We start from the raw sequence: 20,427 nt of genomic DNA, 5'->3' as shown, positions 1-20,427 counted from the left end.
CACTTTACATGAGGAACAAGGAATTCAAAGTTAGTTATTCACTTGATTAGAATTTTGGGGGCACTTGTTATATGCCAGGCACTATGCCAAGTGCTGGGTCTACAAAAAGAATGAGGTCCAGCCCCTCTTGGAGACTACACTCTATCTCCAAGCAGGAAAGGAGATTTCTAGAAAGAAGTCAAGCTGGGATAGCAAACCAGGTCCACTTGAGTCTATAGGCCTTCCTCTTGCAGGTTGCCCAGCCTTGGCCAGATGTTCCCTCCATGCATTGCAAGACTTCCCAGGGCTGCCCTGTGGCTGCATCTTTCCAGGCATGTGATAAGGGAGCATACAAAATTTAACAAATATTAGTTGTTCACATGCCACCATCATGACTTTTGCTATCATCCCACCCCACCTGTTTCATTACTTACTTGCTATTTTTTCTTAAGTGGACTCACTTCTGAAAAAGGAACTTTAGTATTTTCCTCAGTGTCATACTAAGCAATGCTATGTATGAAATCATTTGTGGTATGCTAGTTACATATTCTCCTGCTGCTGCTGCTGCTAAGTCGCTTCAGTCGTGTCTGACTCAGTGCGACCCCATAGACGGCAGCCCACCAGGCTCCGCCGTCCCTGGGATTCTCCAGGCAAGAACACTGGAGTGGGTTGCCATTTCCTTCTCCAGTGCATGAAAGTGAAAAGTGAAAGCGAAGTCACTCAGTTGTGTCCAATTCCTAGCGACCCCATGGACTGCAGCCTTCCAGGCTCCTCCGTCCATGGGATTTTCCAGGCAAGAGTACTGGAGTGGGTTGCCATTGCCTTCTCTGACATATTCTCCTAAAAAACGTTAAAATTAATATATCACTTCAGTTCAGTCACTCAGTCGTGTCTGACTGTTTGTGACCCCATGGACTGCAGCACGCCAGGCCTCCCTGTGCATCACCAACTCCCAGAGTTTACTCAAACTCATGTCCGTTGAGTTGGTTATGCCATCCAACCATCTCATCCTCTGTCATCCCCTTCTCCTCCTGCCTTCAATCTTTCCCAGCATCATGGTCTCTTCAAATGAGTCAGCTCTTTGCATCAGGTGGCCAAAGTATTGGAGTTTCAGCTTCAACATCAGTCCTTCCAATGAACACCCAGGACTGATCTCCTTTACGATGGACTGGTTGGATCTCCTTGCAGTCCAAGGGATTCTCAAGAGTCTTCTCCAACACCACAGTTCAAAAGCATCAATTCTCCTGTGTGCAGCTTTCTATATAGTCCAACTCTCACATCCATACATGACTACTGGAAAAACCATAGCCTTGACTAGATGGACCTTTGTTAGCGAAGTAATGCCTCTGCTTTTGAATATGCTGTCTAGGTTGGTCATAACTTTCCTGCCAAGGAGTAAGCGTCTTTTAATTTCATAGCTGAAGTCACCATCTGCAGTGATTTTGGAGCCCCCAAAAATAAAGTCTGCCGCTGTTTCTACTGTTTCCCCATCTATTTGCCATGAAGTGATGGGACTGGATGCCGTGATCTTAATTGAATGTTGAGCTTTAAGCCAACTTTTTCACTCTCCTCTTTCACTTTCATCAAAAGGCTCTTCAGTTCTTCTTCACTTTCTGCCATAAGGGTGGTGTCATCTGCATATCTGAGGTTATTGATATTTCTCCCGGCAATCTTGATTCCAGCTTGTGCTTCTTTCAGCCCAGCATTTCTCATGATGTACTCTGCATGTAAGTTAAATAACCAGGGTGACAATATACAGCCTTGACATACTCCTTTTCCTATTTGGAAAAAGACTGTTGTACCATGTTCAGTTCTAACTGTTGCTTCCTGACCTGCATATAGGTTTCTCAAGAGGCAGGTCAGGTGGTATGGTATTTCATCTCTTAAGAAGAATTTTCCATAGTTTATTGTGATCCACACAGTCAAAGGCTTTGGAATAGTCAATTAAGCAGAAATAGATGTTTTTCTGTAACTCTCTTGCTTTTTTGATGATCCAGCAAATGTTGGCAATTTGATCTCTGGTTCCTCTGCCTTTTCTAAAACCAATTTGAACATCTGGAAGTTCACGGTTCACATACTGTTGAAGCCTGGCTTGGAGAATTTTGAGCATTACTTTACTAGCGTGTGAGATGATTGCAATTGTTCAGTAGTTTGAGCATTCTTTGGCATTGCCTTTCTTAAGGATTGGAATGAAAACTGACCTTTTCCAGTCCTGTGGCCACTGCTGAGTTTTCCAAATTTGCTGGCATATTGAGTGCAGCACTTTCACAGCATCATCTTTTAGGATTTGAAATAGCTCAACTGGAATTCCATCACCTCCACTAGCTTTGTTCATAGTGATGCTTCCTAAGGCCCACTTCACATTCCAGGATGTCTGGCTCTAGGTAAGCGATCACACCATCATAATCATCTGGGTTGTGAAGATCCCTTTTGTATAGTTCCTCTGTGTATTCTTGCCACCTCTTCTTAATAGCTTCTGTTAGGTCCATACCATTTCTGTCCTTTATTGAGCCCACATTTTCATGAAATATTCCCTTGGTATCTCTAATTTTCTTGAAAAGATCTCTAGTCTTTCCCATTCTATTGTTTTCCTCTATTTATTTGCACTGATCACTGAGGAAGGCTTTCTTATCTCTCTTTGCTATTCTTTGGAACTCTGCATTCAAATGCGTATATTTTTCCTTTTCTCATTTGCTTTTCACTTCTCTTCTTTTCACAGCTATTTGTAAGGCCTCCTCAGACAGCCGTTTGCTTTTTTGCATTTCTTTTTCTTAGGGATGGTCTTGATCCCTGTCTCCTGTACAGTGTCACGGACCTCCATGTATAGTTCATCAGGCACTCTGTCTATCAGATCTAGTCCTTTAAATCTATTTCTCACTTCCACTGTATAATCGTAAGGGATTTGATTTAGGTCATACCTGAATGGTCTAGTGGTTTTCCCTACTTTCTTCAATTTAAGTCTGAATTTGGCAGTAATGAGTTCATGATCTGAGCCACAGTCAGCTCCCGGACTTGTTTTTGCTGATCACTATTGACATATACATCTTTGTTTAAGGCCACCTAAAATCCTCTCAACAACCTGCAAGATAAGTACCATACTTTGGAGAAACACATGAAGAGAAAGAAACTATAACTCCTCTGGAGATGCTTGGAGATGTACTTGCATGCAGACTGCCTTCATTGCAAAGTTGCTTGGTTACCCTGAGTCTTTAGGGCCCAGAAATGGATCCAGTTGAAGGCTTTGTCTGTTATTCCAAAAGAGCAAGGAGGAAGTGCAGTTGACAAGATGGTGGAAGGTCCCACACTCTGCCAGGTGACTCCTCAAGACGTCCACTCCCCATAATCTCCAGCCAAGTCATTCCCCTCACAGAATGTTAGAGACAAAGAGTGAAGGATATGGGTCTCCAGGCTAACTAAAGTAGTCAGAATTTGGGCAGCAAAGCTTCTGGATGTTACAGAAATCCTGGGGAGGTCTTTGGGTTCTCTCAGGGCTCAGGTCAAGGCTCACTATATCTGGAAAAGGCAAGGCTGAATGATCCTGGGTAAGTAACTTTATCGTGTCTGAAATGGGAAATGAGAGACTTCTTCACAGACTGGTTGTGAGGGTTAAGTGAGACAAGAATGTATGAGTGGGCTTTGATAATGGCCCATCCAAACGTTTTCATTTTGTGATCATGACTTTTCAACAAATTCAGTAAACATGCTTTGGCCACTTTGGTGCACAAAGCATCATTCCACACCCTGTTGGGGAGGGGCAGCAATAAGCATGGAGGGGTGTGAATGAGTACAATGAAGTCCCTACAGTCTAGGAGTGCAAGCAAGCAAACAGTTGGATTTAACCTATGAAATGGCCAATCATTTTGGACCCCAAACCCAATACTACCTCTGATATCAGGCAAAGTGAAATAAATACAAATGGAAATGGAGGAGGGAGTGATTTTCTCTCACTGGAAAAATTAGGGAGGGTTTCCATGAGGAAATGACTTTTGACTGAGCCTTGAAGGATGCATTGGATTGTAATCAGCTGCAATCCAAGGAGAAAGGCTTTGCAGGCTAAGAGCAGGGAGAGTGGCAACAATGCCACAACAGTGGGGTCGGGAGCAGCCTGTTTGGGGATGAGGTGGCCTGGGTACCTGGGCAAATGCTCTGCTGGGACAGCTTGGTAGGACCATTATGGAGGGTCTGAGACGCTGGCCTCACCTTCCCCAGGGAGTTGGCAGCTGCTTATTAGCAAACAAGGGGCATGGTCATTTCTTTCTGCTTAGTGGGGCAGGTGGCATGAAGTGGGGCCGCAGCCTTCTGACCTTGCAACTAAAGGCTTCTCCTGGCAGCAGGAGAAATTGTAATCAGCCAAAAGAAAGAACTTTCTGCAAGTGAGCTATGGGAACCTATTCCAGAATGTCCAAGGAAAGCTGAGGAATCTTTTCCCCTGGAGACCTTGAAAAGCAGGAGAGGTTCTCATCTGTCTGGTTTTAGAAGAATTCTGCCCAGAGGCAGGGGGCCGGACTAGATAACCCATTTGGGTTCTTTCCAGTCGGCAGCCTGGGTGATCTCATTGTTCTCTCTTCCTCTGGATGGGGTTGCCTCGCCCCACCTCAGTCTCATTGGGATTATTCCTGTTGTTAGAGATCTCCCAGGCCCCCAAAGCCACAGCTTTTCCGGTTGGTGACTCATGACCTTGTCAGCAAGATCATGCCAGTGTCTAGCCTCCATCCTCCTTGCTGTTAGCTTGAGTAAGCTTAGCCTTTCTCTTTGTAGCTTCCTTTGACGGTGAGGAAACATAGGTTATTATCCTTATATAGCCAAGACTTTCCATGGTCAGCCCTAATGCCAACGTTCCTCTCACCTCTGAAGAGAGTCGGGGCCTCACGTATAGAATAGGTTTTAGAGTTGAAGGGCCTAGGTTTCAGTTTTGATTAGTTGTATGACCTCAGGCAAGTCATTTAAGGGCAGAGATTAAGTCAACTAACACTTGTGGAGCCTTGCTATATGCTCAAATACTGCTGAATGAATCAAATGTAGGTATCTTCCCTATTTTATGGGTAGGAAAACTGAGGCTCTAAGAGGTAAAGTTTCTTGCTCACTGTTACACAACTAAAGTAATAAAGCTGGAAATGGAACTCAGACCTCACAGATTCCCAAAGCTGTGCCTTTTCCACACTCTGTGGTGTTACTTCTTGTTTCATCACTCAACCTGTTCTGTCATCTGTAAAATGGGGCTTATCCTCTCTGCCCCACAGAGATATTGGGGGGATTAAAAATATACATACTGTATGTGAAAGTGATGTGGAAGACAAAAAGTGCTCAGCAGACACTAGATAATTATGTCTCAATCCCTGATCAATTCTCTGCGCTTGTGCCAGCATCTTTGGGAAGCTATTTCTGAGAGCAGCAGGCAGAGTTGGCCTCTCCTTTCCACTATCGCTGGAGGATGGAAGAGACGTCTCTTCTTCCTGAAGTAGAGAACTAGAGAACTCTAGCTCTTATTGCACTGGGTCGAATTCTTTCTTTAGCATGTTTGCCTCCCTAATTCAACTGGAAGCTTCTCCAGCGCACAGTGCTGACACACAACAGTACTCAGCAAGTGCTGCTGCTGTTGTTCACTCAGTCGTGTCCAAATGATGCAGCGACTTGCCCTCACAAACCTGTTCCTTCTCTGTCACTGGTCCAGTCTCCATCCTCCCTCCCCAGAGCCCAGCTTCCTAACTGGGCCACCCACCGCTGGCCTCCCAATCCCATGGTCACATGTTTACCTTGGCTGGCTGGCATTCAGTCCTTAGCATGTGACACTCAGCATCGTTCTACCAGGAATGCCCTTCCCTATAATATCCTCTTGTCAAAGTGCATATTGTCTTGTTCATGCAACTTTCCCTGACCACCCACCTTGTCCAAAACTAAAGGTGATCTCATTTTCCCATGAGCTCCCCTTGCATCGAGTGGGTGCCATTTATAGGACTCCTTAATATCTTCTACCTTCCCAGACAGTTATGTGCATCCCACTATGTGACCTTGGGTAAGTCCTTACCCCTGATATGGGCCTCAGCCTCCAATCTGTGCATATGTGTCCCACGACTCTTCCAACTCTGCCATTCTGACCTGGTTTCTTTGGGGTTCTGGGAGAACAAGACACAAAAGAGAACCAGTTGAGGCCTTCAACTCTTGACAGCACGTGCCCAGATCCCAGGCCTGAAAATCAGCTGTTCAGATATTTCAAGCTAATTGACTTGGTTAATAAAAGGATAAATAAATATCTACTTAACATGATTACTGTCAGAGGCCTGAGCTACAGAACCTTACCATGCTGGGGTTTTATTGCAGGAGAAGCTAATTAGTTCTAATTAGTTAACTCCCAGGTGCTTAAGGCAGAGGCAGGGGAGAGGAGGGTGTGAGGGAGTGGAAGGCAGGTGGGGAAAGGAGGAGAAGGTGTTCTATACTCCCCTCTCTCAGCTGCTTACCTGCCACAGCCAGGCTCAGGACTCATTAGGAAGCCCAGGCTTAGTGATACCTCAGGCACTTCACGCATCTGGGATGAGGGAATGAAGCTCCTTGAGAACCTACTATGGGCTGGGCACCGAAACAAGCCTGTTCTCTGCATGATCTTGTCTGATCCTTGCAATGACCTGCAGAGGCAAGAACTCTTCATTGTCCTGTTTTCTAGGTGGGGAAACTGAGATGCACAGAAGTTAAGCCCCTTGTCTGAGCTCACACCGCAGGGAAGCAGAGGAGCCAGGACTGGATCTGACTGCAAGGCCAGGGTTGCTGTCTTTGGCCTCTGTTACGCCTCCAGGTGACAGCCCCAGAGGGCTCGTGCTGCTCAGAAAGGGATTTGGATAGGCAGTGACCTCCCTTCACTGTGGTACTCAGCCAAGAGGTCTTCCTGGATAGGCCAAACCAGACACAGCCAGAGCTGGCAGGGTACTGAAGAGCTAGTCGTCGTTTGAATCAAGGACTCCTCCTCCTTTGATTCTGGTCAAAGCTCTGGGCTGGAAATCCTGCATGACTCAGATCCCCGCCCACAAGGAACTCACATTCAAGGGAAGTGTATGAACATTTGGATAGCAAGTTATTTAACTGTTAAAAATGTACATGAGGAGATACAGCTCTCTTCTATTGCATAATTTCTCTGCTTAGAGAAAAATTTTCCCAGGCTTTGAGGGCCTAAGTCAGAGAATCAGGGTCTCCTTCTGGGACACCATTTGCAGTGTTGGAAGGAGCATGGACTCTGGCGTTTGGATTTGAATCGAGGAGCTGCCACTTATTAATTGTATGATCTTGGTCATATCCCTCTGCCTCTCTCTGTCTGGCCCACCCTCTGCTGGACCTCGCTTCACAACGCTTACCTGCACACACTATCTCCTAACTGGCTTACCTGCTTCTCTGGAACCCATTCCTCACACTGCAGCCAGAATGAGCTGCTGCCTCATGTGATAACCCCACTGTAAGTCCTTCAAAGTCTTCACCATGGCCTGCGAAGCTTCCATGATCTCTGGCTTCATTTCAGGCCACACTCTCTCACTCACCAAACTCTGCCACACTGGTCTTCTTAATGTTTTAGAAATCTGATCTCTTTTCTACCTCTGGACTTTTGTACCCATTGTTCTGGCCACCTCAGTGTTCTGACCCCAACCACTTGCATTGCTGGCCTCTTCTCATTCTTAAACATCACCTCCTCAGGGACATTTTCCCTTTAACCCTATCTCAAACAGCAGTAGCCCCTTTGTTCTCAATTTCCGTACCTTTTGTTTCCATCCAAATACCACAATTTGTAATTTTCTAAATTCACTTAAACATGTGTTCTTTATCTATTTCCTCCCACTCAGATAATAAGCATCATTAGGTCAATGACTTTGTCACTGCCACTGTGTCTTGAACAGCGTTTGACACATAGTAGGTGCTCAATATAGACTTGGTACAGATGGAGGGGTGGATGGTTGGAGCAGTAAATGAATGGCCACTTCTTAAAGCTGTTGTGAGGATTAAATGAGCTGATGCATGTTAAATGTCTGGCACAGAGCCCAGCAAAGAGCCCAGCTCAATAGCTAAGTTGAATCTGCACGTGGCTGGCACCCAGCTATTTCCTGAGCCATCCCCACCTTAGTCAGCTAGTACTCCATCCCACCACCCTGCAAGGCCCAGCTCCTACTGCCCTGGAAACAAACCCGTTCTCACCCACAGGCAGTGTGCTAGAGTTGAGTGACACTTGTTAACGATTCAGGAATTTTACAAGCAGATTGTTAAACTATCAGCAGCTTCAGAGTGGCCACGGAGGGAGTATTTACACCACAGAAATGGACAAATAGTACAAATCGCACCCCCACCACGCAAAGAGCCAGTTTACCAGTACACCATCACTAGGCTTCTTTCCTGCTGCTCACCCTGTCAGAGTGCCCTGCCTGAGTTCAGTCTGCCAGCCTTCAAGGCTCAGATCAAGCACTGACTCCCCCCAAAAGCCATGAAGCCTCCCTTATCTCACTCCTGCTGACAGCCTCAGTGCCACAGGTGAGGGTATCGAAGTCAGTGTTTCTGTATATTGATTTTTGTCTTCTTATTCTCCAAGTAACACGGAAATCTTACCCCCGAAGCTTACTTTTAAAACTGCAAAAGCAAGGGCATGGTTAATACACTTATTTCTTCTAGTCCCTCAGGGTGCCTAGCACAAGATTGGGGACTGGAGAGGTTTTGGTACAGTGTTTACAGCAGCAAGTGCTCAGTGACAGGTGAGTTTGGATAAAGAAGATGTGGTAGGGACTGCTCTTGTGGCCCAGTGGCTGAGACTCCGTGCTCTCAATGCAGGGGGCTTAGGTTTGATCCTTGGTCAGGGAACTGGATCCCACATGCTGCAACTAAGACCTGGTGCAGTCAGACAAATAAATAAAATAAAAGGTTTTTTTAAAAAAAAAAGAAGAAGAAGAAGATGCGGTACATATATACAGTGTAACATTAGTCGTAAGAAAGAATGATAAAACGCCATTTACAGCAACATGGATGGACCTAGAGATTATCATACTGAGTGAAGTAAGTCAGACAAAGACAAATATCATATGATATCACTTATATGTGGAATCTGAAAAATAAAATGATCAAGTGAGCTTATTTACAAAACAGAAAAAGACTCACAGACATAGAAACCAAACTTATGGTTACCAAAGGGGAAAGGGGAGAAGGATAAATTAGGAGTTTGGGATTAACACATACACACCACTATATATAAAATAAGTAAACAACAAGAACCTACTGTATAGCACAGGGAAATATACTCAGTATCTTGTAAAAACCTATAATGTAAAAGAATCTGAAAAAGAAAATATTTTGTGTGTAATACATATATATTGTGTATAATACATATATATGTGTGTGTAATACATATATGTACACATATATATGACTGAATCAACTTGCTGTACACCTGAAACTAACACAACATTGTAAATCAACTATGTTTCAATAAAAATTAAAAAAGAAAAGGCGACTCAGCAGCAAGCTGATAGAGTGGCTGCTGCTGCTGCTAAGTCGCTTCAGTCGTGTCCGACTCTGTGCGACCCCATAGACGGCAGCCCACCAGGCTCCACCACCCCTGGGATTCTCCAGGCAAGAACACTGGAGTGGGTTGCCATTTCCTTCTCCAATGCATGAAAGTGAAAAGTGAAAGTGAAGTCGCTCAGTCGTGTCTGACTCTTAGCAACCCCATGGACTGCAGCCCACCAGGCTCCTCCGTCCATGGGATTTTCCAGGCAAGAGTACTGGAGTGGGGTGCCATTGCCTTCTCTGGACAGAGTGGCAGGAGTCTAGAAAAGAGAAACAGGAGCCCTGCATTTGGCACAGCTCAGCCACTGCCTTGCAGTGTGACCTCAGTCCAGTCCCTTTACCTTTCCAGGCCTCAGTTTATCTATCAAAAATGATGTTGATGATTTTTGAAGCTTCCTTCAGACTTCAAGATTTCAAGGACTTGTTCATTGACTGATATGCAAATAAGTGTTCATTATTTGGTGCAAAAGCTATTAGGTATTTTCAAAGAAACAATTACTGGCATCCCTTCCACCACGTTCACCACAAGAGAAGACTTAGGAGGGCCTTTAGGACCACTGAACACAAGGCATTATTATCCATTCTGCAGATAATGATAGCTAGGATTTACCAAGCTCTTGTGATATGCCAGGTAGTATTCTAAAAACTTGACATTGATTAACCAGTTTAACCATCACAACAACACTAAAAAGGTAGATACTATTATCAGTGTCCATTTTACAGATGGGGAAGTTAAGGTTCCGACAAGTAGAACAACTTTCCCAAGCCACACAGTTGGGAATAGAATCGAGGCTTGAACCAGGCAGTCTGATTCTAAATCCCATACACCTGACCACTGTGCTGTGCTGCTTTATACAATTTCTCAGAGGCAGTAGCTGCCCTTCAAAGGCCCTGGAGCCCCCAGACAGACAGCTAGCTTTCCCACCTACACCCCAACGGGTCCCATCGTGGTGCAAGCTTTACCAATAGGCAGAATGCCTTAGAGGAAATGTCACATCTGGTTTCCTCCACCTCCCAGCTGTGTGACTCTGGGCAGGTCCCTCTGCCTCTCTGAGCCTCAGTTGTCTCATCTATGTCACACAAGGCTGTTGTGAGAATTAAGAGGGAGGAAATTAGTAGGTAATGATTGTCTCTGTATATTAATATTTAAATTTGCATTGAATTACCTCTTCTCTTTCTTCTAGAGAGAATTTGTTTTCCCATTTTACAGAGTGAAAATATCCTCAGAAAGGGTAATAATTTCCTCAAAGCCTTGCTGTTAGATGGGGCAGAAAACAGGATTAAAAAGACTCCAAGTTATTTTTGTTTAAATAAGTTTTTAAAAAAATTTAGACCACTTTAAGATTTACAGAAAACATTTAGAAGACTGTATGGAGTTCCCATATATCTGTACCCAATTTCCCCATCTTACATTAGTGTAGTCCATTCGTTACAATTAATGAATTAGTATTAAAGTCAGATTTCCTTAGTTTTAACCTAATGTCCTTTATTCATTCCAGAATTCCATTCAGGACACTGCATTATATCTAATCATCATGTCTCCTTAACTCTTCTGGTCTATGGTTGTTTCTTAGACTTTTCCTTGTTTTTAATGACCTTCACAGTTTTTAGGAGTGTTAGTAAGCTACTTTGTAGACTGTCCCTCAATCAGGATTTCTCTGATGTTTTTCTCACGGTTAGACTGCAGTTAAGGGTTTAGGGGAGGAAGTGCTCTTCTTATCCCATCATAGCAACAGTATATGCTCTTAGCATGATTTGCCATTGTTGATGTTTACAGTGATCACCTGGCTGAGGTATGTTTGTCAGGTCTCTCCACTGGAAAGTTACTCCGTGTGTTCAGCCCTTTCCATACTGTACTCTTTGGAAGGAAGTTGCTATGCACAGCCCACACTTAAGGTGTGTGGAATGGGGAGATAAGCCTTGCCTCTTTGTGGGAAGAGAATCAACATAAATTATTTGCAATTCTTCTACACAGGAGATTTGCCTCTTCTCCTGTATTTATTTATTTATATTTTCATTCATTCATTTAACCACTTATTTCTATCACTATAGACTCATGGATGGTCTTCCCAGGTGGTTCTAGTGGTAAAGAACCCACCTGCCAATGCAGGAGACATAAGAGACTCAGGTTTAATCGTTGGGTCAGGAAGATCCCCTGAAGGAGGGTATGGCAACCCAGTCGGGTATTCTGGCCTGGAAAATCCCATGGACAGAGGAGTCTGGAGGGCCACAGTCCATAGGGTCACAAAGAGTTGGACATGACTGAAAGGACTTAGCATGCACGCACATAGACTCATGGATATTGGTTATTATACTTTGGGTTATAATCTGATACTACATTATTTATCCTGTTGCTCAAATTGATTCAGCTTTAGCCTTTGGAAGCTCTTTCAGTTGGCTCCTGTGTCCCTCTGACCTATCATTGTGGGTTTTATCTTTTTGGCATTTCCTTCCTCTCTGTATCTTTATCTACAAGATACTCCAGGCTCATCTCATTTATTTCCTGTGCCAGCCCTAGAATCAACTGCTACTGTGAAGAACTCTGGTTCCTTGATTGGAAAATGGTATTACAAACCAAGATTCAGGCACTGGGTGTGTTCATTGCTCCTGGGCCCTCTCAACTAACAGAGTAAGATGTATGTGTGTATGCTAACTAGTGTATACACACATATCAGTAAGTGCTCTGTGTAACTATTTGTACCCATATTGAGCTAAACAAGAGTTTACACTCATGTCCCCCCTTCTGATCCATTACCACATGGATTACTCTAGCCTTTTCCTTGCTTATTTGTATACTCGCACTCCAACAGTGAGCAACCTGGCTCCTGCCATTCACTATCTGACTTCATGCTCTTTTATAGCCTTTCTCCCTTACTCCTTCCAGGTTCCCAAGGCCTACCTGGCAGCTGCCTTGGGGAGTAGCTGTGTTCATCTCTCCTGGGCTATGGGTGGTCCTAGGTGGTGGTGGTGCTTTTACAGCCTGGGAAACTCTTGCTATCAGTCTCTCCCTGGTTTGATTTCCATAGGCAGCCCTCAGAGTAGCCTCCTCCGGTCATTCTGAGGGCCTGGGAGGGTTTCCCCAAGTACCTTTCTGTGCGTGACTGAGCCTTTAGACCTGCAGGAATTCATTGCTGATGTGACAGCAGCCCCTCCTCCAACTGCCTGGTATGCTAACCTCACTGTCTCATCCCCTACCATTCTTCCCCTTAGCCAGCCACTGGGTTTTCTTGCTAAGCCCTGCTCAGCCTCACAGTTCCTGGCCAGTGGTCTGGAATGACATGTGGTCGAGGATGCAGAGAAAATCAGAATTCCAGGCGTGAGCAACATACCGCATGGAGAGGCTAAGGCTCCTTTGGCCAGAGTTCAGATTAGTCCAGCTCAGCGGCTGTCACCTTGGAGCAGTACGCTCTATGATCCCACACAAGCAGGGCCCTTACCCCAGCCCCATGCCTCAGGAGACCCTGTGCTTTGGAGGACATTCCTCTAAATGTGCTAACGTCCCCTCTGGTGCCGAGTTCCAGCCAGAGCCAGCACTGCCTCCCAGGTAGAGTGCTCTGAGCCCAAACATGAATCCAAGTGGCCCCAGTCCCTGTTTCTCCTCTTTGGGAAACTCTGGCTATACTACGTGTGGGGTCAACCAGATGCCCTGATCTCCTCGACTCATATCTATGGTGTCTTTCTGGGACACTGGAGCTGAGTTGGCACAGTATTTTTTTTTCACAAGACCCTGGGAGAGACCAGGTTGCCAGAATGTTGCTAACATGCTGATTTGGGGTAAGTTGAATTGTTTATGTAACAGGGCCCTTACACTCATATACACACATACAAATATATGTCTATTTATTATATAAACATATATATCCCCTCCTCTCCCTCAGGCTTATATACTCTAGGGCAGCCCTTCCTTAGAGTTTATGGAGTTAAAAGTACAGAATGTCCAAGAGAGAAGAGTTTTGAAGCCATTTAGCCCAAGGCATTCCTGGTGTATATGCGTCACCCCCTCCCCCACCTCCACTTGCCCCAGAATCTGCTCTGGGTCTGTCTGAACCTGGAGTTGCTGGGGAGGAGAGAAGAATAAGTCTCTGTCAATGTCTTCTAGGGTCTCCCAGTCTAATGGGAGATACAGGTACAGAAACTGTCACTTTGAGTACAATTAAAAGAATAACCACAATAATAGTAAGAGCTGCCATTTATTTAGCCCTTACTGTGGGCCAGGCATGGCCCTCCATGCTTTGCACACATCGGCTTGTTACGTGCTCTCAATGAGCTCATGAAGCAGGTACTTCCCTATATTCCTACCTATAGAAGAGGCAACTGAGGTTCAGAGATGTAAAGCAGGATATGTGTGAGAGAACAGAGTGCCCTTCAGCTCTGTCTGGCTCCCCAGCCTGAGTCCTTTCATACTCTCAGGCCTCAAGCCTGAAGAAATGGAGGCCAAGTGGACCAAGGTTACTTGCCCAGAAAGAAAGGAGTTGAATCCAGTGCTGTCTGCCCTCATCCCTGTGGGGAAGCTGCTGCGTTTTGACAGAAAGTCAGTGGCATGTGTCCACAGTCCTGGCTCTCCTCTGCTGTCATGGTCTCATCTCCTGGCACAGCCCCAGCCTCGGCCTGAGCTGGGCCAGCCATGTGGCTAGCACATCTCCCTTTCAACTCTGCCAGACCTGCAGCTGGCCCACCCCTTGTGTGCCCCCTCCAGGGCCCAGCCCTCTCTCCTCGGTCAACGAGGCAGCCCTCCTTCCGTTCAGCATTCCTGCCAGCTGGTGTGTGAGCCCTGTGCAAGGAGGCTGGGTTGCCATGGCAGCCAGGGAGGGCTGGTGGGGCGGGGGGCACTGTGGTGCAGAGCTCCTGACCTCCCTAGGAAGGGAGGCTGTGGCCCTGGGCCTGGTAAGTGCTTTGGCAGGTCACCTTAGAAGGCCTGCCCCCACCCCACCCTGGCTCTCTGCCCCCACTGGGTGTGCTTTAAGAGCTTTCACCACACAGAGAAAGGGATGAGCTGGGGAGAAAAAATGCCCAGGCCCTTCAGAGCTCAAGCCCAATATAGCAGAACTAATTTGAAATGTCACTTAGGGCAGTCTCATTCCCAGCCAGCGAAAAGCTGGTTTATTTACATAGTCGGCAGTGGCAGGAGGCCAAGAAACCTGCCATGCCAGGATGTAGGGGATGGGCGGCTGGGAGCCCTGGCTGTGGCCCCTTGGCCTGGCCCTTGCTCAGAACCACCATCTGGAAACCCCTGTGGGCAGAAGGGCCAGATCCCATGGACCCCACGCATGCCTCCCTCACTCCAGCCAGTATCCCCCCACCCCTCAGGGCCCCAGGTCAGAGCAGGAACTTCTAGTGACTGCCTTGGCACCAGTTCTGTGCCAGGCACTCTGCTGCACATTCGACATGGTTTTCTCCTTGAACCATTGCCAAGCTCTGAGAGGAGGAGTGATTAGCCCCCCGTCACAAATGAGGAAACTGAGGTGGGGAAGGATGTATGAGTTTCTAGGGGTTAGATAGCCAGGAAGTGGCAGTTGGGATTTAAATCAAGGTCTGTCTGGCTCCTGAGTGCATGCTTCTCCTCTCCCACCCCTGTACCCCCCATATCCATACCCTGCATCTTCATTCCTTGGCTTCTGCCAGCCACTACCCAAGACACGGCCTGTGTGAGCCACTGGGCCTGTCAGTTGATTGCCAAAGGCCTTTTTCAGCTCAGCCCCTATGGGCCCTACCAGTGAGGCACTGGTCTGGGGACTGACAGGCCTGGGGCTGGTCAGGGTGGGTTTGGGCCCCCAGCAAGAGAATGGAGTCTGTTCCTGGTGCCCACCTGTGTGCTTCAGTTAGGAAGACACAGTTTTGTGGCTGAGAGGGGGCACAGAGAACTGGTAGTCCTATCTGTACTTCATTCTATTATGTACTAAACGTGTTCTTGTTGTTTGTTGTTGGCTTTTCAGTAGGTCCGTCGTGTCCAACTCTTTGCGACCCCATGGACTGCAGCATGCCAGGTTTCCCTGTCCATCTCCAACTCTCAGAGCTTCTCAAACTCATGTCCATAGAGTCGGTCATGCCGTACAACCATCTTACCTTCTGTCACCCATTTCTCCTCCCGCCTTCAATCTTTCCCGGCATCAGGGTACTGAACATCTATTATGTGCCTGAAACTGTGCTGGGTGGGAGGGGGTACAAGGGCAAGAAAGATGTAGTCTCTGTCCTCACAGAACATCTAGTCACATTCCACAATAATAACACAACAAGGGTTAACATCAAGTGGGCTATGCCAGGCACTATTTTAAGCAGTGGATTCATCTATATAACCCCTTTTGTGAGGTTATGAGGTAGTACTGTTATTATTCCCCATTTCCCAGATGAGGAAACAGAGCCATTGAGAGGGAAAATATCTTGTCCAAAGTCATACAACTAGAAGGTAACAAAGGTGGGGTTTGAAACCAGGCAGACCGCCTTCAGAACCCCAAAAGGAAGAGGACCGAACACTGCAAAGAGAAGAGTCAGGAGTAGACAAAGAACAGGTCTGCCAAGGGCACTTTGGTGGGCAAGCATGGAAAGATTTTGCCAACTAGAGACCCTCCCCATGAATTTCTCTAGAGGGAAGGAGCTCAAGGGTGGCCCAAGCTACCCTCAGAGAAGTCAGCCCACTCTATCAGATTTTGTCTCTGTTTTTCTTAGGTTTCCTGTTCTGGTTGATTGCTAGAACCCAGAGGCTCAGTCAGCCAGGGGTTAATGCTCTGAGGGGCCCCCTGGAGAAGGGCCTGCTCTCCGTGCCAGGGCCCTGGGGAGAGGATGTGACTGGAATCAGCTGGGAATCATTAAGAATGCTGGCGAGGCAGACTGAGGTGGGGAGGGGTGTGGAGAAGGCCCAGAACCCAAGGCTAGGGTGTGGTAGGTGGCTAGCTAGCAGGCTCTGAGCTGAGGGGGCAAACACAGGTCCAGACAAGGAGTGGGAGCTGCTTAGCCCAAAGTGGAGACCCTGGTCTCTACGTGATCCTCCCTGAGGCTGCAGATGAAGGGAGCAAACATCTGGAGAGAAGGCTCAGACTGGAAATGGAGACTTGAGCTGGTGGGTGGAGGAGGGGGTTGGTTGTCTTTTAAGACCCAGGCTCCTTGGAGAGTTGGTAAACCCTCATCCACATTCTACTTTGCTGTGTGCCCTTCTAGGATTTTCCAAAGCAGCCCAGAGGGGAAGAGAGACCTCAGTGGCACTAAGGGCTAACCTTTTCCCTCCCCCTGACCCCAGTCCTATCCCAGCACCCACCAGCTGTACATTCCCCTCAACAGAAAGGAGCACATAGGACCTGCCTTTGCAAATGCCACGAGCTCTGGAGAGTTTTATCCGCTAAGTGCTTCTTGACCTACAAACCCAAGGAGGAGTGTGCAGGGGAGTGGCTGCTGTGTGGGTAGGAGGCCCAGCCAAGCTTCCCAGGCTGTTGGCTCAGAGCTGGCACTGAGGCTGCCTTGAGGAAAGGAGGAAGAGAAGCTGGCATGTTGGTGGCAAAGCTGCTGATTTTGGGGGCCCAGTTTGGGGAGGAGGGGGAAGCTCAGATCCTGCTTGAGCTGAACTAGAGCTTCGGTAAGTTCCACAGAGCCGGGGAGATGGTAGGACATGTCACCAGAGGCTGCTGATAACTGGGAGAGGCTCCACAGAAGATTAGGCTTCCCTGGTGGCTCAGCTGGTAAAGAATCTGCCTGCAACACAGGAGCCCTGGGTTTGATCCCTGGGTTGGGAAGATCCCCTGGAGAAAGGAAAGGCTGCCTACTCCAGTATTCTGGCCTGTAGAATTCCATGGACTATTCCATGGGATCACAAAGAGTCAGACACAACTGAATGACTTTCACAGAAGATTGATCCCGAGCTAGGGTTCCTCTAACTTACTTGGCTAGGGGTCCCCAGGACCTCTGAGCACCTGTGGGACAGGCACTTTTCAGTCCATGCTGAGACCCCCATGACATCTCAGCTGGCCTTGAAAAAGCAGTTGGTCAGCAGAAGGAAAAAAACACTTTGGAGAGCCAAAGCCTGAGTGAGCTGGGAGTGAGCTGGGGGAAAGTGACTGGAGCTACCTTGAAGTTTCTCAGAAATGTCATCTAGTTGCCTTCTAGCCTGATAGAGGGATTCTCCAGGTTCCGTCTCCTTGAACTCCATTCCCCTACCCCAGGTCTCTCCTTACAGTCCTCCAGTGACTCTCCAGTCTCCCCAACGCTCTCCACTTGCCCATTCTCTCCTGCTACCTCCTTGCGCATGAAGTCTTCCAACATCGATGTTCAGATGCAACATCAAAGTACAAAGTACAAGTTCCCACCCCTGGCCTATCATCCCCAGAATAGGTGGCCAGGATTTGGTGGGGTCCCTGTGAGCCCTGTGTGGGCAGGGCAGATACATCCTTATGGGTTTCTCTGCCTCAGCAGAGGACTGCCAACTTGGGCTACTGCAGGGGAGACAAGTGCGGGGAAGAAGAGGGGCCAGTTGGACAGGGTGGAGCTGCTCAGCTGTACCCCAGCTCCCAACAGCCTCGGCAGCGAGGGCCATCTGGCCCACTGAGGCACTTACAGAAAAACACATGGGCATGGAGCAGGGTGCCACTGAGCGCAGGCTGCAGCAGAAAGCAGATGGGCTCAGGTTCCCCTTCCTTTGCATTCTTCTCCTTCAGCTTCTCACAGAACAACTCTTGCTGGCCCTGATCCTAAGTTCCAGGTAAGCACTGGGCACCAGCAGTAATTGCCAGAACAGAACCCTCCAGTTTTCTCCATCCTTGGGTCTGTCCTTTGGAATCCCTACTGGCTGCCCATCTGGGAGTCAGGACAGGCTCTGCACTCCCCTTTCCCTACATCCACATCAATCAACCATTAAGTCATCAACCCTTGCCCATTTCAACTCCTAAACCTCTCTCCTATTTTTCTTGTTTGTGTCTTTCACTAACACTTCCCTAATCATCAAAAACCAACAACACTACCTACCTTTTACTAAAAGCCTCAGATATGCCAGATTCTGAACTCAATATTTACATGTATTTGCCTCCGTTAATCCTCCCACCAACAACTCTCTGGCAGCTGTCCTCTTATCGACTCCATTTTATAGATGAGAGAAACTGAATCCCAGAGCCGTGAAGTCCCTTGCTCGATGACATACACTTAGTACAGGGCAGAGCCGGGAGTCCAACTTGGGCAGTCTGCTTCCAGAACACAGGCACACCCAGACTCACTGCGCTCTGCTGCCCTCTTTCTTTCCTCCCAGCAGCCCCACCTCTCTCTCACCAGCTGCCAGAGTGGTTTCTCCAAAGCCCTGCGCCAACCATGCCTATTTGTCCCCTGGTGCAGTGCCCTATTCTGGCTTTTATTAAAGCATCCACCCATCCCTCCTCACTGCTATTGTGCTAGCCCAGGCTGCTGGCGTCTCTGGCCTCCCAACTTCTCCATTCAGCTATCAGCTGCTTGAGAGCAGGGGCTGGTGTGTCTTGCTCACCAGCAAAGTGCCCCATGAACACAGATGGCACCAGGAAAACACTCACTGTGTCGACGGATGGAAGAATGGCCTCCTGCCTCCCGTCTGATCCCTGCCAGTGCATTCTCCATGCTACCGTCAGAGGAATCTTTCCCGGAACAACCCCGAGCATGTCATGCTCTGCTCTGAACCCATCCCTGACAAATTTGATCCCCAGATTCTACTTCTAGGAATTTATCCTATCACTACACACACACACATAAGGAATGACAGCCACACAGATTATTCATCGCAGCCTTGTTTCTAGTTGCAAATGATTGGAAATAACCTAAATGTCCATCAGTTAGAGCCTCCGTAATTCTTGTGAGATGAGGAAGCACTTTAGCGGCTGACATGAAACAGCCTCTAAAGCGTAATTGGTGGAAAAGGCAAGTACAGAAGGGGGGCTGTGATAACATTTATACAAAACAAAAAAGCGAAAATACATAAATATATTTGCTATATATGTTAATCTATTTGCCTTTAAAATTTTGGACTGTATGAATATATTGTCTACCCCCAAAATGTAAACCTTAGTATTTAAAATATAATCATGTAAACCACAAATAATACAAATTATAAGCAAACAAAACAGTCTCCCATCAGTTATATACCCAAATTTGCCCATGCTGTTTCCTCAACCTAAATTGTGCTTCCTCTGCTTTCTAGCTTCCAAATGTCTACATCTGGGCTGTCCACTATGGTGGCCATAAGCTGCATGTGGGTCTTAAGCACTTGCAATGTGATTAATCCAAATCGAGATGTGCTGTAAGTATTCAAATACACACCAGAATTTGAAGATTCAATGTGAAAAAAGAGTGTTAAATATCTGCATAATTTTCTCTATTGATTACATGTTGATATAATATTTTATTTTTTATTGAAGTATAGTTGATTTACAATGTTTCATATATATAGCAAAGTGATTCAGCTTTATATATATGCTATATATATGTGTGTGTGTATATATATATATATATATATGTAATCCTTTTCAGATTCTTTATCATTATAGGTTATCACAAGATATTGAATATAGCTTTCTGTACTATACAGTAGGTCTTTTTTGTTTATTTATTTTATATATAGTTGTGTGTATCTACTACCCCACAACTGCACTCATCTCACACGCTAGTAAAGTAATGCTCAAAATTCTCCAAGCCAGGCTTCAGCAATACGTGAACCATGAACTTCCAGATGTTCAAGTTGGATTTAGAAAAGACAGAGGAACCAGAGATCAAATTGCCAACATCCGCTGGATCATCAAAAAAGCAAGAGAGTTCCAGAAAAACATCTATTTCTGCTTTATTGACTATGCCAAAGCCTTTGACTGTGTGGATCACAATAAACTGTGGAAAATTCTGAAAGAAATGGGAATACCAGACCACCTGACCTGCCTCTTGAGAAACCTGTATGCAGGTCAGGACGCAACAGTTAGAACTGGACATGGAACA

Source organism: Bubalus kerabau, chromosome X (assembly GCF_029407905.1).
Source record: "Bubalus kerabau isolate K-KA32 ecotype Philippines breed swamp buffalo chromosome X, PCC_UOA_SB_1v2, whole genome shotgun sequence".
NCBI lineage: Eukaryota > Metazoa > Chordata > Mammalia > Artiodactyla > Bovidae > Bubalus > Bubalus kerabau.
This window is presented reverse-complemented; position numbering follows the sequence as displayed.